The sequence below is a fragment of the Scyliorhinus canicula genome, chromosome 29 (genome assembly GCF_902713615.1).
Source record: "Scyliorhinus canicula chromosome 29, sScyCan1.1, whole genome shotgun sequence".
Classification (NCBI taxonomy): Eukaryota; Metazoa; Chordata; class Chondrichthyes; order Carcharhiniformes; family Scyliorhinidae; genus Scyliorhinus; species Scyliorhinus canicula.
The window spans coordinates 4,249,990-4,268,719 of record NC_052174.1 but is presented as its reverse complement, the minus strand read 5'-3'; the positions used below and the strand labels follow the sequence as shown (position 1 = coordinate 4,268,719).

General features: G+C 52.5%; 1 protein-coding gene across 1 annotated transcript in view; it reads left to right on the top strand.

Annotated features, from left to right (window-relative positions):
* Nucleotides 1–18,730, top strand: part of LOC119958374 (misshapen-like kinase 1) — a 189,500-nt gene that overhangs the window by 69,351 nt on the left and 101,419 nt on the right. The window lies entirely within an intron of this gene.

The following is an 18,730-nucleotide window of genomic DNA, read 5'->3' as shown; positions in this document are numbered from 1 at the left end:
AGTTCTTATGTTCTTATGTTCTTATGAGAGCCAGGGGAAGATCCGTACAGGAGTTGGGCGTTACTGAGCGAGAGCCAGGGAAATATCCGTACAGGAGTTGGGCGTTACTGAGCGAGAGCCAGGGGAATATCCGTACTGGAGTTGGGCGTTAGTCAGCGAGAGCCAGGGGAAGATCCGTACAGGAGTTGGGCGTTAGTCAGCGAGAGCCAGGGGAATATCCGTACAGGAGTTGGGCGTTCAGCGAGAGGCAGGGGAATATCCGTACAGGAGTTGGGCGTTAGTCAGCGAGAGCCAGGGGAATATCCGTACAGGAGTTGGGCGTTACTGACGAGAGCCAGGGGAATATCCGTAGAGGAGTTGGGCGTTAGTCAGCGAGAGCCAGGGGAATATCCGTACAGGAGTTGGGCGTTAGTCAGCGAGAGCAAGGGGGATATCTGTACAGGAGTTGGGCGTACAGCGAGAGCCAGGGGAATATCCGTACAGGAGTTGGGAGTTACTGAGCGAGAGCCAGGGGAATATCCGTACAGGAGTTGGGAGTTACTGAGCGAGAGCCAGGGGAATATCCGTACAGGAGTTGGGCGTTACTGAGCGAGAGCCAGGGGAATATCCGTACAGGGGTTAGGCGTTACTGAGCGAGAGCCAGGGGAATATCCGTACAGGAGTTGGGCGTTAGTCAGCGAGAGCCAGGGGAATATCCGTACAGGTGTTGGGCGTTACTGAGCGAGAGCCAGGGGAATATCCGTACAGGAGTTGGGCGTTACTGAGCGAGAGCCTGGGGAATATCCGTACAGGAGTTGGGCGTTACTGCGCGAGAGCCGGGGAATATCCGTACAGGAGTTGGGCGTTACTGAGCGAGAGCCAGGGGAATATCCGTACAGGAGTTGGGCGTTAGTCAGCGAGAGCCAGGGGAATATCCGTACAGGAGTTGGGCGTTAGTCAGCGAGAGCCAGGGGAATATCCGTACAGGAGTTGGGCGTTAGTCAGCGAGAGCCAGGGGAATATCCGTACAGGAGTTGGGCATCAGTCAGCGAGAGCCAGGGGAATATCCGTACAGGAGTTGGGCGTTAGTCAGCGAGAGGCAGGGGAATATCCGTACAGGAGTTGGGCGTCAGTCAGCGAGAGCCAGGGGAATATCCGTGCAGGAGTTGGGCGTTACTGAGCGAGAGCCAGGGGAATATCCGTACAGGAGTTGGGCGTTAGTCAGCGAGAGCCAGGGGAATATCCGTACAGGAGTTGGACGTTACTGACGAGAGCCAGGGGAATATCCGTACAGGAGTTGGGCGTTAGTCAGCGAGAGCCAGGGGAATATCCGTACAGGAGTTGGGCGTTACAGAGCAAGAGTCAGGGGAATATCCGTACAGGAGTTGTGTGTTCAGCGAGAGGACCAATAAATATTGGTCCTTTAGAGGATGAGAAGGGAGTTTTAAGAATGGGAAATGAGGAAATGGCTGAGGAACTGAACAGGTTTTTTGGGTCGGTCTTCACAGTGGAAGACACAAATAACATGCCAGCGACTGATAGAAATGAGGCTATGACAGGTGAGGACCTTGAGAGGATTGTTATCACTAAGGAGGGAGTGATGGGCAAGCTAATGGGGCTAAAGGTGGACAAGTCTCCTGGCCCTGATGGAATGCATCCCAGAGTGCTAAAAGAGATGGCTAGGGAAATTGCAGATGCACTAGTGATAATTTACCGAAATTCACTAGACTCTGGGGTGGTCCCGGTGGATTGGAAATTAGCAAACGTGACGCCACTGTTTAAAAAAGGAGGTAGGCAGAAAGCAGGAAATTATAGGCCAGTGAGTTTAACTTCGGTAATAGGGAAGATGCTGGAATCTATCATCATGGAAGAAATTGCGAGGCATCTGGATAGAAATTGTCCCATTGGGCAGACGCAGCATGGGTTCGTAAAAGGCAGGTCGTGCCTAACTAATTTAGTGGAATTTTTTGAGGACATTACCAGTGCAGTAGATAACGGGGAGCCGATGGATGTGGTATATCTGGATTTCCAGAAAGCCTTTGACAAGGTGCCACACAAAAGGTTGCTGCATAAGATAAAGATGCATGGCATTAAGGGTAAAGTAGTAGCATGGATAGAGGATTGGTTAATTAATAGAAAGCAAAGAGTTGGGATAAATGGGTGTTTCTCTGGTTGGCAATCAGTAGCTAGTGGTGTCCCTCAGGGATCCGTGTTGGGCCCACAATTGTTCACAATTTACATAGATGATTTGGAGTTGGGGACCAAGGGCAATGTGTCCAAGTTTGCAGATGACACTAAGATGAGTGGTAAAGCGAAAAGTGCAGAGTATACTGGAAGTCTGCAGAGGGATTTGGATAGGTTAAGTGAATGGGCTCGGGTCTGGCAGATGGAATACAATGTTGACAAATGTGAGGTTATCCATTTTGGTAGGAATAACAGCAAACGGGATTATTATTTAAACGATAAAATATTAAAGCATGCCGCTGTTCAGAGAGACTTGGGTGTACTAGTGCATGAGTCACAGAAGGTTGGTTTACAAGTGCAACAGGTGATTAAGAAGGCAAATGGAATTTTGTCCTTCATTGCTAGAGGGATGGAGTTTAAGACTAGGGAGGTTATGTTGCAATTGTATAAGGTGTTAGTGCGGCCACACCTGGAGTATTGTGTTCAGTTTTGGTCTCCTTACTTGAGAAAGGACGTACTGGCGCTGGAGGGTGTGCAGAGGAGATTCACTAGGTTAATCCCAGAGCTGAAGGGGTTGGATTATGAGGAGAGGTTGAGTAGACTGGGACTGTACTCGTTGGAATTTAGAAGGATGAGGGGGGATCTTATAGAAACATTTAAAATTATGAAGGGAATAGATAGGATAGATGCGGGCAGGTTGTTTCCACTGGCGGGTGACAGCAGAACTAGGGGGCATAGCCTCAAAATAAGGGGAAGTAGATTTAGGACTGAGTTTAGGAGGAACTTCTTCACCCAAAGGGTTGTGAATCTATGGAATTCCTTGCCCAGTGAAGCAGTTGAGGCTCCTTCATTACATGTATTTAAGGTAAAGATAGATAGTTTTTTGAAGAATAAAGGGATTAAGGGTTATGGTGTTCGGGCCGGAAAGTGGAGCTGAGTCCACAAAAGATCAGCCATGATCTAATTGAATGGCGGAGCAGGCTCGAGGGGCCAGATGGCCTACTCCTGCTCCTAGTTCTTATGTTCTTATGAGAGCCAGGGGAAGATCCGTACAGGAGTTGGGCGTTACTGAGCGAGAGCCAGGGAAATATCCGTACAGGAGTTGGGCGTTACTGAGCGAGAGCCAGGGGAATATCCGTACTGGAGTTGGGCGTTAGTCAGCGAGAGCCAGGGGAATATCCGTACAGGAGTTGGGCGTTAGTCAGCGAGAGCCAGGGGAATATCCGTACAGGAGTTGGGCGTTACTGAGCGAGAGCCTGGGGAATATCCGTACAGGAGTTGGGTGTTACTGAGCGAGAGCCAGGGGAATATCCGTACAGGAGTTGGGCGTTAGTCAGCGAGAGCCAGGGGAATATCCGTACAGGAGTTGGGCGTTAGTCAGCGAGAGCCAGGGGAATATCCGCACAGGAGTTGGGCGTTAGCGAGAGCCAGGGGAATATCCGTACAGGAGTTGGGCGTTAGTCAGCGGGAGCCAGGGGAATATCCGTACAGGAGTTGGGCGTTACTGAGCGAGAGCCTGGGGAATGTCCGTGCAGGAGTTGGGCGTTAGTCAGCGGGAGCCAGGGGAATATCCGTACAGGAGTTGGGCGTTACTGAGCGAGAGCCAGGGGAATGTCCGTACAGGAGTTGGGCGTTAGTCAGCGAGAGCCAGGGGAATATCCGTACAGGAGTTGGGCGTTACTGAGCGAGAGCCTGGGGAATATCCGTACAGGAGTTGGGCATTAGTCAGCGAGAGCCAGGGGAATATCCGTACAGGAGTTGTGCGTTAATCAGTGAGAGCCAGGGGAATATCCGTACAGGAGTTGGGCATTACTGAGCGAGGGCCAGGGGAATATCCGTACAGGAGTTGGCCGTTAGTCAGCGAGTGCTCGGGTAATATCCGTACTGGAGTTGGGCGTTAGTCAGCGAGAGCCAGGGGTATATCCGTACAGGAGTTGTGCGTTAATCAGTGAGAGCCAGGGGAATATCCGTACAGGAGTTGGGCGTTACTGAGCGAGGGCCAGGGGAATATCCGTACAGGAGTTGGGCGTTACTGAGCGAGAGCTCGGGTAATATCCGTACTGGAGTTGGGCGTTACTGAGCGAGGGCCAGGGGAATATCCGTACAGGAGTTGCGCGTTAGTCAGCGAGAGCCAGGGGAATATCCGTACAGGAGTTGGGCGTTAGTCAGCGAGAGCCAGGGGAATATCCGTACAGGAGTTGGGCGTTACTGAGCGAGAGCCAGGGGTATATCCGTACTGGAGTTGGGCGTTACTGAGCGAGAGCCACGGGAATATCCGTACAGGAGTTGGGCGCTAGTCAGCGAGAGCCAGGGGAATATCCGTACAGGAGTTGGGCGTTACTGAGCGAGAGCCAGGGGTATATCCGTACTGGAGTTGGGCATGTAAGTTGTCCAGACACCGTACTGTACGTTGACTCAATCCAAGGCCTGACTGACCAGTTTTGCAGTGTACTCTGACACCTAAATAATATCCTCTCAAATGGTGAATGACGGTAATTAAAAAAACAAATGTGTTGGAAGCTGAGGACCTAAGTCTGCTGATGGATGATCCAAAATGGGTGTTTAGTCGGTTAGAGGAGCAGGCGGAGAGGTATACGGTTTCCTCTGGTGTAAGAATCCAGCTGAGATTGCGCCTATTGTGAAGTGACTGAGGGGGAAACCAGGCAAGGATACGAGGACAGAAGGAATTGGAGGATATGATCAAAGCAAATTACTGTGCATGCTGGAATCTGAAACAAAAGCCACCTTGACAAAGAGTCGCCCAGACCCGAAACGTTAGCTCCCTTGTCTCTCTCTCTCTCTGTCTCTGTCTCCACAGACGCTGCCAGACTGCTGAGATTGTGCAGTGTTTTTCTGTTTTTGTTGAAGAAGGTTAGCGGAGTTAGGATCGGCGAAATTGGAGAAATAATGGAGTGTAACGGACAGCCACAAACTTGTTGGGCCACAAGGCCTCCTTCACTGGTGTTTTATAAACAAAGTCATCATATAGACTATACATCCGGGGGGAGGGTGGTGCTAACATCGAGCAGAAACCAGACCACCTGGTCTGCGGAGCCAGGCATGTAGTGGTATTAAACGGTCACGAGGGTGTGGCAGTGTAAAACTCACCGCAGTCCCAGGTGACCAGAGGCTGCTTTCCCCCTTGAAGGGGGGGGGGGGTTGGTCGTGAATAACCTCAGCCGGTACGGGGATTGAACCCGCCGCTGTTGACCTCGCTCTTCATCACGAGCCAACTGAGCTAAGCCGCTGTATAAGATCGGGGAGCAGAACTTGCCCCTCTTGTCGGTCAGTGGGCGATTGATGATATGGATGGGAGATGGGGGGAAAATGATAAAATATGCTGAACGAAAGATGTTTTTACACCGCAGACTATATTTGATGTTTAAATGGTTAAAAATTATTACTTTGGTTCAGAAGCGCAGTGTAGGATAACACAACATACCTGCCTTAAATCCCCAAGGAATGCTGTAAAAGTCATTTATTTTGGTTGAAATTTTGGAAACGCCGTGGTGGAATTGCGCCTTCTGATCTTTCTGCTGTGTTAGCCTCTGCCCGCTCCCTGCAGCAGCCTGCGTGGAAGGCTGGCAGTGTCCGAGGTTTACCAAAACCCGAGGGCACGTTTCGGCGTCCAATCTAGTCTTTAGCACCGAGAGGGAAGCTTTGGTAGGTAATCAAGCCAGCAAAATAAATAAATAAGCTTACGGTGTTATTTTGGGGCTAACATTTGAAGATAATGGACTTCCTTGGAAATCTCGATTCAAGTGACATGGACGGCAGGTATAGTGTAAAGAAATTCCCAATTTTCCACGTTTGAATTTTCTGATGACGTTTATAAATATTGTGGGGCCTGGATCTAAGTGCGTCATTACGAGTTATACCCCAAAATCCTGATCGTCAGTGCCACTATTCATATCTGATTATTAAAGCTCTTTGTTTGACTTCCAACATGGAGTTTTTAATTTTACCTCACAATTATTATCCTGAATTGTGCAAAATACATGCATTGTGTATTTATGACACCCGATTCCCTTCACCATGATCAGTGCAATATAAACATCGAAAGTTAGGGGTATGGAAGGTTTCTGCAGGCATAGAATCCCCACAGAGGGGCAACATAGTGGTGCAGTGGTTAGCACTGCTGCCACACGGCGCCGAGGACCCGGGTTGGATCCCGGCCCTGGGTCACTGCCTGTGTGGAGTTTGCACATTCTCCCACCGTCCGCGTGGGTCTCGCCCCCACAACTCGAAGATGTGCAGGTGAGGGGAGTTTGCAGGTCTGGCCCATATACAAAGGCTAAAACCATCAGTTTACCATGTGCAAGTCACCAACTAGCTTCCTACTGCAAAAAACATTGAGGCTTGATCACCTCCCACCCATGGGTAGCACAGTGGGCAGCACTGTTGCTTCACAGCTCCAGGGTCCCAGGTTCGATTCCTGGCTTGGGTCACAGTCTGTGCGGAGTCTGCACGTCCTCCCCGTGTCTGCGTGGGTTTCCTCCGGGTGCTCCGGTTGCCTCCCACAGTCCAAAGAGGTGCAGGTTAGGTGGAACAGCCATGCTAAATCGCCCATAGTGGCCAAAAAGGTTGGGTGGGGTAACAGGGATGGGGTGGGGGTTTAGGTAGGGTGCTCTTTCCAAGGGCCGGTGCTGCTTCGATGGGCTGCCTTCTGCGCTGTAAATTCTAAATTCTATGGTGAGGTGGATGGCCACACTAAACTGTCCCTTAATTGGAAAAAGAGAATTGGGTACTCTAAATTTAAGAAAAAGTTCAAAAGAAAATAGAATCCTTATGGCGCAGAAGGAGACCATTCGGCCCATTGAGTCTGCACCGATCCTCTGAAAAAGCACTGTACTCCGGCCCATTACCCCGCCCTACTCCCGTAACACCACCTAACTTTTTGAACACTAAAGGGGCAACTTGTAACATGGCCAATCTACCTAACCTGCACACCTTTGCACTGTGGGAGGAAACCGGAGCACCCGGAGGAAACCCACGCAGACACGGGGAGAACGTGCAGACTCCGCACAGACAGCGACCCAAGGCCTTTGTCTGCAGCGATGTCACCGCGTGTGGTAAAGCGTCCTAGCCTCCACCCAAGTTGCTCTCTCGGCTGAGTTCCATAGCCGGGTCACATTGCCAGTTGCTGCTGGGGAGACTGATTGTGGGTGAGGAGGCGTGATTTAAATACAAGCCGAGTCTCTCAGCAGGGGTGGGAGGTGATTAAGCCTCAACGCTTTTTGCAGTAGGAAGCCAGGTGGTGATTCCACATGGTAAATTGCTGCTTTTTGCTGTTGTATATGGAGCAGGTCGGCAAACTCCCATCAATTGGCTCAGTGCTGCTCACGGCTGGCTACTTCAGTGCAAACTTCGGGATGGTGGGAGTGAAACAGTCCTGTTTTAATATCAAATTTAAGATTGCCTTGTAGGAATTCTCTTTTGCCAGGATTCCCCGTAGACCAATCGAAAAGCTCGCCTTAAAATTTAAACTCCTTTTCTTAAAGATGCCGCTTATTTTTGTTTTCATTAGGCCCTCTGCCCTCTTGTGCAATTGGGAGGTTTTGACATGATAGATTGAACCCTGCATCAGAGCCCGCATTTACTCGCAGGTCATCAGCATACGTGGCCCTGCCAATCCAGAAGGTGCCTGGGCACCTCCTTGGCAGTGCTATTGACTAGAATGCTGATGGCACGGGTGGATTAGGCCCCGACCTAGCACGGGTGGATTAGGCCCCGTCCCGGCACGGGTGGATTAGGCCCCGTCCCAGCACGGGTGGATTAGGCCCCATCCCGGCACGGGTGGATTTGGCCCCGTCCCAGCACGGGTGGATTAGGCCCTGTCCCAGCACGGGTGGATTAGGCCCCAGCACGGGTGGATTAGGCCCCGTCCCAGCACGGGTGGATTAGGCCGCGTCCCAGCACGGGTGGATTAGGCCGCGTCCCAGCACGGGTGGATTAGGCCCTGTCCCAGCACGGGTGGATTAGGCCGCGTCCCAGCACGGGTGGATTAGGCCCCGTCCCAGCACGGGTGGATTAGGCCCCGTCCCGGAACGGGTGGATTAGGCCCCGTCCCAGCACGGGTGGATTAGGCTGCGTCCCGGCACGGGTGGATTAGGCTGCGCCCGGCACGGGGGGATTAGGCCCCGTCCCGGCACGGGTGGATTAGGCCCCGTCCCAGCATGGGTGGAATAGGCCACGTCCCAGCACGGGGGGATTAGGCCCCGTCCCGGCACGGGTGGATTAGGCCCCGTCCCAGCACGGGTGGATTAGGCCGCGTCCCAGCACGGGGGGGATTAGGCGGCGTCCCAGCACGGGCGGATTAGGCCGCGTCCCAGCACGGGCGGATTAGGCCGCGTCCCAGCACGGGCGGATTAGGCCGCGTCCCAGCACGGGGGGATTAGGCCGCGTCCCAGCACGGGTGGATTAGGCCCCGTCCCAGCACGGGTGGATTAGGCCGCGTCCCAGCACGGGTGGATTTGGCCCCGTCCCAGCACGGGTGGATTAGGCCCCGTCCCAGCACGGGCGGATTAGGCCCCGTCTCGGCACGGGGGGATTAGGCCCCGTCCCGGCACGGGGGGATAAGGCCGTGTCCCAGCACGGGGGGATAAGGCCGTGTCCCAGCACGGGTGGATTAGGCCCCGTCCCAGCACGGGTGGATTAAGCCCCGTCCCGGCACGGGTGGATTAGGCCGTATCCCGGCACGGGTGGATTAGGCCCCGTCCCAGCACGGGGGGATTAGGCCCCGTCCCAGCACGGGTGGATTAGGCCCCGTCCCGGCACGGGTGGATTAGGCCCCGTCCCAGCACGGGGGGATTAGGCCGTGTCCCAGCACGGGTGGATTCGGTCCCGTCCCGGCACGGGTGGATTAGGCCCCATCCCAGCACGGGTGGATTAGGCCCCGTCCCAGCACGGGTGGATTAGGCCCCGTCCCAGCACGTGTGGATTAGGCTGCGTCCCAGCACGTGTGGATTAGGCTGCGTCCCAGCACGGGTGGATTAGGCCCCGTCCCAGCACGGGGGGATTAGGCCCCGTCCCAGCACGGGTTGATTAGGCCCCGTCCCGGCACAGGTGGGTTAGGCCCCGTCCCGGCACGGGGGGATTAGGCCCCGTCCTAGCACGGGTGGATTAGGTCCCGTCCCCGCACGGGTGGATTAGGCCCCGTCCCGGCACGGGGGGATTAGGCCCCGTCCCGGCACGGGGGGATTAGGCCCCGTCCCGGCACGGGTGGGTGAGGCCCCGTCCCGGCACGGGGGGATTAGGCCCCGTCCCAGCACGGGTGGATTAGTCCCCGTCCCGGCACGGGGGGATTAGGCCCCGTCCCTGCACGGGTGGATTAGGCCCCGTCCCAGCACGGGTGGATTAGGCCCCGTCCCAGCACGGGTGGATTAGTCCCCGTCCCGGCACGGGGGGATTAGGCCCCGTCCCTGCACGGGTGGATTAGGCCCCGTCCCAGCACGGGTGGATAAGGCCGTGTCCCAGCACGGGTGGATTAGGCCCCCCTCATGAAAATTCCTCATTCTGTTGCACATTCCACTTAATTGAGGCACACTGGGATTTTGAAACCAGCGAGCTCATACGGTGCAGAAGGAGGCCATTCAGCCCATCGCGACCATCTGAAAGAGCGCCCTACCTATGCCCACTCCCCTGACCTATCCCGTAAACCCATCTAAGATGCACATCTTTGGATGCAAAGAGGGGCAATTTTTTGCATGGGCAATCCACCTGACCTGCACATGTCTGGATTGTGGGAAAGAGGAACCCACGCAGATACAGGGAGAACGCACAAACACCACGCAGACAGTCAATTGTATTCGGGCGAAACGTGCATGTTGCAGTTGAGGAGAAACCTTCATCCCCGCAAGCTGTAGGCTGGAGTGTAACCTGAGCCTGTGTAGCAAATCTTCGTGCCTTTAGCCACACCTGCCTGTACACCAGGAACATTTGTGTAAATTGCAACATGGCCTGTCTGTAACCTGTGCATTTCTTTTTTTTAAATTCTTCGTCAACCCTTTCTTCGGTAGGTCAAGGAGGTTTATAGAGTTTATTGAGAACTGTCTGATAAAAAATTACACTCAGAGACCGTCTACTGATCAGCTGCTGAAGCACAGCTTCATCCGAGACCAGCCAACTGAAAGGCAGGTACGCATCCAACTAAAAGACCACATCGACCGGACCCGGAAGAAGCGAGGTGAAAAAGGTGAGGGCGGGGGTCAGCTCCTCGGTAGCTGTCACTGTCACCGTGTGCCTCGCTGATTTCTCTTCAAGTGTAATGGCCGGGACGCATAGTGACTGGTTTTCTTTCTTATACAGAGGAGACCGAGTACGAATACAGCGGCAGTGAGGAGGAGGAGGACAATGTTGGTGAAGAAGGAGAACCCAGGTGTGTTTTTCTCAAGGACAGAGAAGCTGCATTGTATGTGTGTGACGTGTTGGGCTGGCAGTATCAGAAGGATTATTTGTTCTTGCACCTGTTGGCTTCATGCAGCTCAGTTCCCACAGTACAATTTGAACTTTATCCGGCAGAATGGCTAATGTTGGCACTGAGGAATGACATTGTCTGTTTGCAATTCTCCGTGGAAGCATTGAGCGCCCTCAACATTTACTTGTCGAGTAAAATCCCCGAGCTCCGGAATTGTATCTTCTACTTCTGTCTGCAGACTCTCCCGAGCGAGGTTTTTGCTTGACCTGCGAGGGGGCAAAGTTCAGCGTTTAATGCCCATTGAGGCAGGTGGTGTTGGTGCTGGGTGATGGCAGCGTTCCCCCCCCGCCCACCTTTTTAAAACTTACAAGACCAAATCACTGTCTTCGACCCCTCTTCCACACTCTGTGCCATGCCCCCCCCCCCCCCCCCCCCCCACTCCTCGGCCGAGAAGCAAAAGACTTACAGCCTTGGAACCCTCTTCAACAGCAAGCTGAGTTCCCAATCCCTTATTGACTCCATTCAGAAGGACCACCTGGTTCCTTTCTATTAAAATCGAGGTGGGGGGGGAGAGAAGGGCAGGTCTTCCCACCATTGATAAATTGTGTTCTTTAAGAATTATAAATTAAACATGCACGTATGTGAGACTTAAATACCAGAGCTGTGGTAAACTGTTAAAAGATTCCATTTTTAGCGGCTCTTCTGTGTGTAATTTTCTTTAAAAATTAATTGTTGGAAACAATAAGAAATGCAGAAAATCGCCCGTGTACAGCGTCAGTCAGGATTGTTATTGGGCAGAAACCTTCCAATGCATTCACTCTGAACATCCATTTGCATATGGTGTGTGTGACATTGAGGTGGGGGAAGTTGAGAATTCTTTTCACACAGAGTTATGATAACTTCGGAAATGGGAGCAGGAATCGAGCGTGTGACCTGTTGAACGTGTATCGCCATTCCATGTGATTCACCGAATCCCTACAGTGCAGAAGGAGGCCATTCGGCCCATCGAGTCTGTACCGAGCCATGGAATGATTAGCCTACCCTATCCCCTTAACCCAGTAACCCCACCTAACTGTTTGGACACTGAGGGGCAATTTAGCACAGCCAATCCACCCAACTACAGCTTTGGATTGTGGGAGGAAACTGGAGCACAGACACTGGGAGAGCGTGCAAACGGGGATATGGTGGATTTACCATACATGCTAAATTGTCTCTTTGTGTTTAACGATGTGCAGGTTAACTGGGGTTACGGGGATAGGGCAGGGGAGTGGGCCCAGGTGGGGTGCTCTTATGGCGGGCAGTGGAGACTCGATGGGCCAAATGGCCTCCTCCTGCCTTCTCGGGATTCTATCCCCTGATTCACAGAGATCAAAAATCGATCTTGGCCTTGAAAGTATTTTGTGATGGAGCCTCCACTACCGCCTGGGCTAGAGAATTCCAAAAATTCAGAGCCGTTTGACTTTCTCTTTGTCCTGAGACTGCGCGCCCTTGTTCCACGTTTCCCAGCCAAGGGGCGACTGTCTCAGCATCGGCCCTGTGAAGCCCCTTGTTCCACATTTCCCGGCCAAGGGGGGACTGTCTCAGTATCTCCCCTGTGAAGCCCCTTGTTCCACGTTTCCCAGCCAAGGGGGGACTGTCTCAGCATCGGCCCTGTGAAGCCCCTTGTTCCACGTTTCCCAGCCAAGGGGGGACTGTCTCAGCATCGGCCCTGTGAAGCCCCTTGTTCCAAGTTTCCCAGCCAAGGGGGGACTGTCTCAGCATCGGCCCTGTGAAGCCCCTTGTTCCACGTTTCCCAGCCAAGGGGGGACTGTCTCAGCATCTCCCCTGTGAAGCCCCTTGTTCCACGTTTCCCAGCCAAGGGGGGACTGTCTCAGCATCGGCCCTGTGAAGCCCCTTGTTCCACGTTTCCCAGCCAAGGGGGGACTGTCTCAGCATCGGCCCTGTGAAGCCCCTTGTTCCACATTTCCCAGCCAAGGGGGGACTGTCTCAGCATCGGCCCTGTGAAGCCCCTTGTTCCACGTTTCCCAGCCAAGGGGGGACTGTCTCAGTATCTGCCCCTGTGAAGCCCCTTGTTCCACGTTTCCCAGCCAAGGGGGGACTGTCTCAGCATCGGCCCTGTGAAGCCCCTTGTTCCACGTTTCCCAGCCAAGGGGGGACTGTCTCAGTATCTCCCCTGTGAAGCCCCTTGTTCCACGTTTCCCAGCCAAGGGGGGACTGTCTCAGTATCTCCCCTGTGAAGCCCCTTGTTCCACGTTTCCCAGCCAAGGGGGGACTGTCTCAGCATCGGCCCTGTGAAGCCCCTTGTTCCACGTTTCCCAGCCAAGGGGGGACTGTCTCAGCATCGGCCCTGTGAAGCCCCTTGTTCCACGTTTCCCAGCCAAGGGGGGACTGTCTCAGCATCGGCCCTGTGAAGCCCCTTGACAATTTTGAATATTTGAATGAGATTTCTCTTGTTCTTCAATACTCCAGAGAACGTGGACCCAGCTTGGCCCCCACTGGCCGCCGGTGAACCTTCGCTGTACCGCCTCTAATCCAAGTGAACCTTTGATTGGATAGAGGGGCCAGAATGGCCCACCGGATTCCAAGCGTGATCTCACCAAAGCCCCGTAGATTTATTTGTGGCAAGACTTTATTGTTGTGCCCCAGTCCAGAGGCCAACCTGGCTTTTGCAGCCCTAATTGTCTGCTGTACCTGCATGCTTACCTTTCTCTGTTCTTTGCATGAGTGCGTCCAGGTTTCTCTGGAGCATCAGCGCGTACAAGCTTCGCGCCGTTTAAGAATTGTTCTGCTGCCCTGTTTCTTGAATCCAAGTTAATTATCTCGCACTTCCTCATTGTATTCTCTATCTGCCTCCTCGATGCCCACTCACCTGACCGTTGCAGCCTCTTTGTGTCCCCCTCACAGCTTGCATTCCCACCCAGTTCTGTATTGTCTCCAAACCTCGGTGCATTGCTCTTTGTCTCGGCCGATGTAGATTGGAGAAGGCTGAGGGCCCCAGGCTTGGGCCTTGCGACACTCCATCTTCTGCCAACTTGGAACTGCCCCATTTGTCCCTACCCTCTGCTACCCGTCAGCTAATCCTCTATCCATGTTGGATTCATGCCACCAGCTCCGTGAGCTCTTTTGTGTGAATAGAATCCAAATGTGCTACATTTACTGGTTTCCCTGTCATGTACCCACCCCCCCCCCCCCCAGTTACGTCCCTCAAGAAACTCAAATAAATTTGTCAAAGACGATTCCTCGTTCATAAAACGGTGCTGCCTTTATCGCATCATACCTTGTTTTCCCCTGTGCAATGCTAAGACCTCCTTAATACTAAATTCTGGCTGATGCCTGATGCCAGACTCTTAGACCTGTAGTTCCTTGTTCTCTTTCTCCCTCCCTTTTTTTTGAACAGCTGTGTCACCCTCGGCAACTTGCAGCCTGCCGGGACTGTTCCCTAGAATCTAGGGAACGTCGGAAAATTCATCGGCAGCACATCCACTCTCGCTGCAACCCTCTTCCTTTAGAACCCTAGGATGTCCGAGACCATTGGGTCCTGGGGAGTTGTTGGAATTTTGTCCCTAGAGTTTCTCCATCGATCTGCAAAGAGCTGCCTGACGTGGGTCGTAGTTCAGTCGTAACTTTCAGGGGGCAAACTGTCAGGGCAGTAGGGCGAAGAGCAGGGGACCGTGACACTGTTTGGATAACCCCTTCAAAGGGCTGCCATGGGCGGGACGGGCCAAGTGGCAGCTCCCCGGTACAAGAGTGTCTGCACGGTGCTTCTCATTCTGTAATTCCTGAACACCTTTTGTTTCTGTTCTTCCCCCAACTCCACGGCAGCTCCATCGTGAACCTGCCGGGCGAGTCGACACTGAGGCGAGACTTCCTGCGGCTGCAGCAGGAGAACAAGGAACGCTCGGAAGCCGTGAGGCGGCAGCAGCAGCAGATTGGGTTACCACGCCGGGACACGGAGGAGCGCAGGCAGCAACTAATCTCCGAGAGACGCAAGCGCTTAGAGGAGCAGAAAGAGCAGCGGCGTCGGCTGGAGGAGGTAGAGTTTGCCCCAGGCTGCTTCAGTGCAAGTTGATTTATCAAGTCTGCATTTTGGGGTGTGTTTTGTGGTCCCCGGAAGTTGCGTCCTCTTTGTCCGAGTGCTGCTTAAGATGGGGGGGGGGGATTCTTGAGCCGTGTTAAACATTGATTTACTTTGGTGCGTTCCTGTCCAGGGAGCCCATAATGTTGTGGGAACTGATTTCTGTGTGCGCCTTGACTTCACCAACCTGCTGTTACACTCCACGTGTACCATGCTTTAATGCATGGCCCACATCACTCCTGTCGCAAGACTCGAGTTAATTTAACATCCAGTTCCCTGAGCAGGCAGTTGGAGATGGTACTGCGGGGGGGGGGGGGGGGGGGGGATACATGGACATTTTGCTTTGAGCTCCATTTCGTATCTTGCCAACCTGACTAGAGATATACACAGCCCAGATCTGAATTCAGCATCAGGCAAAGTACTGACCATACTCAGAGCATGGGATCACACGGAGACTGGGATTGGGCAAAACTCGGTAAACAATCTGTGCTAAAAATGACACCAACAACCAATTTGACATTATTAGTTGGGCTCGCGACGTCTCGCTTAGACCAGCTAAAAGCTACATATATTCACACACAACAGCTTTGCAAACAGAATCAATGTGGCCACACACTGCATCTTTTCCAATTCAGCGAAAGTCTGGGGGGCAGCAGTCCTCCGGTTCATTCCTGCTTCGAATTTTGACAAAAAGCTTGGCGGTTAACTGTTTTGCCGATGTATCCCCCCGTGTCAATGCCTTGGCCAAATCGAGAGTCCACTCTCGGGCAGAATAAATTGTTGTTCCCTTTTGCAATTTTGTGTTCTTGTGATCATGTCCTGATGAGTGCAAGGCGAGAAACTTCGACAGCAGCGCCTTTTCCCCCCCCCCCAGTAACGTTGACATTCTGTATGACCAGCTGACGAATTGACCTCGTGCTCATTGCTAAGTTCTAAGCCCCTGCCAATGTTTCTGTGGAGAAGTGCTTCATAGTTTCACTCCTGATAGGGCCGACTCTAATTTTTATACTCAGAATTACAAATACATTGGAGAGGCCTGGTGCTATTGTCACTCGGGGGTCCCAGGCTCAAATCCCGCCACTGCAGATGGCAAAAATTTAAATTCAATTAAAATCTGGAATTAAAAGTCTAACGATTGCCGATTGTCGTTAAAAACCCACCTGGTTCACTAATGCCCTTTCTGGAAGGAAATCTGCCGGCCTTGCCTGATCTGGCCTACTTGTGACTCCAGACCCACATCGCAATGTGGTTGACTCGTAACTGCTCCCCCAGGGCAATTAGGGGTGGGCAATAAATGCTGGCACAGCCTGGGGCACCCACGTCTCATGAACGAATAATTTTTTTAAAAATCCATGTTTGTCTAATTGCCTCTCTTGGGAGTTCGGTTATCGCTCTGCTAAATTGACACTACACTCGAACGCGGACTGGTGTCTCCTGCCAAAGGTGAGGCGCTCTAAACTTTACTCGCGTTACTCCAGATGTGATCCACCCAGGGCTTTGTGTGACTGAAGCACGGCCTCCGCCGCCTTGTATTCTAGTCCTCTCGATCTAAAGACCAGCCTTTTGGCTTACTTACTGTACGCAGCTTTTTGAATTTGCATACCTGGGCCTCCAGCTCTCCGGTGTTTCGAGCTTTTCACTGTTTAGATGGGGTGGCAGAGCTGTGAGGGGCTTTGCTGGAACTCAATGTGCCGGCTGCTGCTGCTCCTGCTGCCTGCCCAGAACTGAGAGGTACACGAGAACGCAGGACAGACCATCAGAAATCGACCCTGTGGCTCGCCGAGGCAACCCCGCCCTGTCCCTTCAATATAACCGGAGCTGAGCTTGAACACCCCACTCCAGTCCCCCACAATCCCTGATTCCTGGAGACCAAACGTCTGTCTATCCCAGCCTTAAATGATGGAGCGGCCACAACCCTTTGCAGCAGAGAATTCCAAAGCTTCACAACCCCCAGAGTGAAGTAATTCCCCCCCCCCCCCCCCCCCCCGGAGTTTCAGTGTGAAATCGCTGTTGTAACCCCCCTGTTCAAGAAGGGAACAAGAAAAAAAATGGAAAATTATAGGCCAATTAGCCTAATCTCGGTTATAGAACATAGAACATAGAACATAGAACAGTACAGCACAGAACAGGCCCTTCGGCCCTCGATGTTGTGCCGAGCAATGCTCACCCTACTTAAACCCACGTAACCCAACAATCCCCCCATTAACCTTACACTACGGGCAATTTAGCATGGCCAATCCACCTAACCCGCACATCTTTGGACTGTGGGAGGAAACCGGAGCACCCGGAGGAAACCCACGCACACACGGGGAGGACGTGCAGACTCCACACAGACAGTGACCCAGCCGGGAATCGAACCTGGGACCCTGGCGCTGTGAAGCATTGATGCTAACCACCATGCTACCGTGAGGCCCTCTTGAGGTTGTTGGCAAAATTCTAGAATCCATCGTTAAGGATGAGATTTCTAAATTCTTGGAAGTGCAGGGTCGGATTAGGACAAGTCAGCATGGATTTAGTAAGGGGAGGTCATGCCTGACAAACCTGTTAGAGTTCTTTGAAGAGATAACAAATAGGTTAGACCAAGGAGAGCCAATGGATGTTATCTATCTTGACTTCCAAAAGGCCTTTGACAAAGTGCCTCACGGGAGACTGCTGAGTAAAATAAGGGCCCATGGTATTCGAGGCAAGGTACTAACGTGGATTGACGATTGGCTGTCAGACAGAAGGCAGAGAGTTGGGATAAAAGGTTCTTTTTCGGAATGGCAACCGGTGACAAGAGGTGTCCCGCAGGGTTCAGTGTTGGGGCCACAGCTGTTCTCTTTATATATTAACGATCTAGATGACGGGACTGGGGGCATTCTGGCCAAGTTTGCCGATGATACAAAGATAGGTGGAGGGGCAGGTAGTGCTGAGGAGGTGGGGAGGCTGCAGAAAGATTTAGACAGTTTAGGAGAATGGTCCAAGAAGTGGCTGATGAAATTCAACGTGGGCAAGTGCGAGGTCTTGCACTTTGGAAAAAAGAATAGAGGCATGGACTATTTTCTAAACGGTGACAAAATTCATAATGCTAAAGTGCAAAGGGACTTGGGAGTCCTAGTCCAGGATTCTCTAAAGGTAAACTTGCAGGTTGAGTCCGTAATTAAGAAAGCAAATGTAATGTTGTCATTTATCTCAAGAGGCTTGGAATATAAAAGCAGGGATGTACTTCTGAGGCTTTATAAAGCACTAGTTAGGCCCCATTTAGAATAGTGAGCAATTTTGGGCCCCACACCTCAGGAAGGACATACTGGCACTGGAGCGGGTCCAGCGGAGATTCACACGGATGATCCCAGGAATGGTAGGCCTAACATACGATGAACGTCTGAGGATCGTGGGATTATATTCATTGGAGTTTAGGAGGTTGAGGGGAGATCTAATAGAAACTTACAAGATAATGAATGGCTTGGATAGGATGGACGTAGGCAAGTTGTTTCCATTAGCAGGGGAGACTAGGACGCGGGGGCACAGCCTTAGAATAAAAGGGAGTCACTTTAGAACAGAGATGAGGAGAAATTTCTTCAGCCAGAGAGTGGTAGGTCTGTGGAATTCATTGCCACAGAGGGCGGTGGAGGCCAGGACGTTGAGTGTCTTTAAGACAGAAATTGATAAATTCTTGATTTCTCGAGGAATTAAGGGCTATGGGGAGAGAGCGGGTAAATGGAGTTGAAATCAACCATGATTGAATGGTGGAGTGGACTCGATGGGCCAAATGGCCTTACTTCCGCTCCTATGTCTTATGGTCTCTTATGGAAATGACGGGCCTCCCCTTATCCTGAATCTGTGCCCCCCCCCCCCCCATCAGAATCTTGCACATTTCCATGTCATCGCCTCATTCCTGAAAACGAGGAAGAAAATAGACCCAATTTGCTCAGCCTCTCGCTCATAGGGAGCACCCGCTTTGTCCAGGGGCCTAGTTAGTGAGCATTTGGCCTGCAGTCTCCACTGTACAGTATAAGTGATCGGCTCCCCAGAATGAATTACGGAGGTGCCAGCCCACGCTAATCCAGCTTCATTCATAATTCATCAGCTGTGTAAAA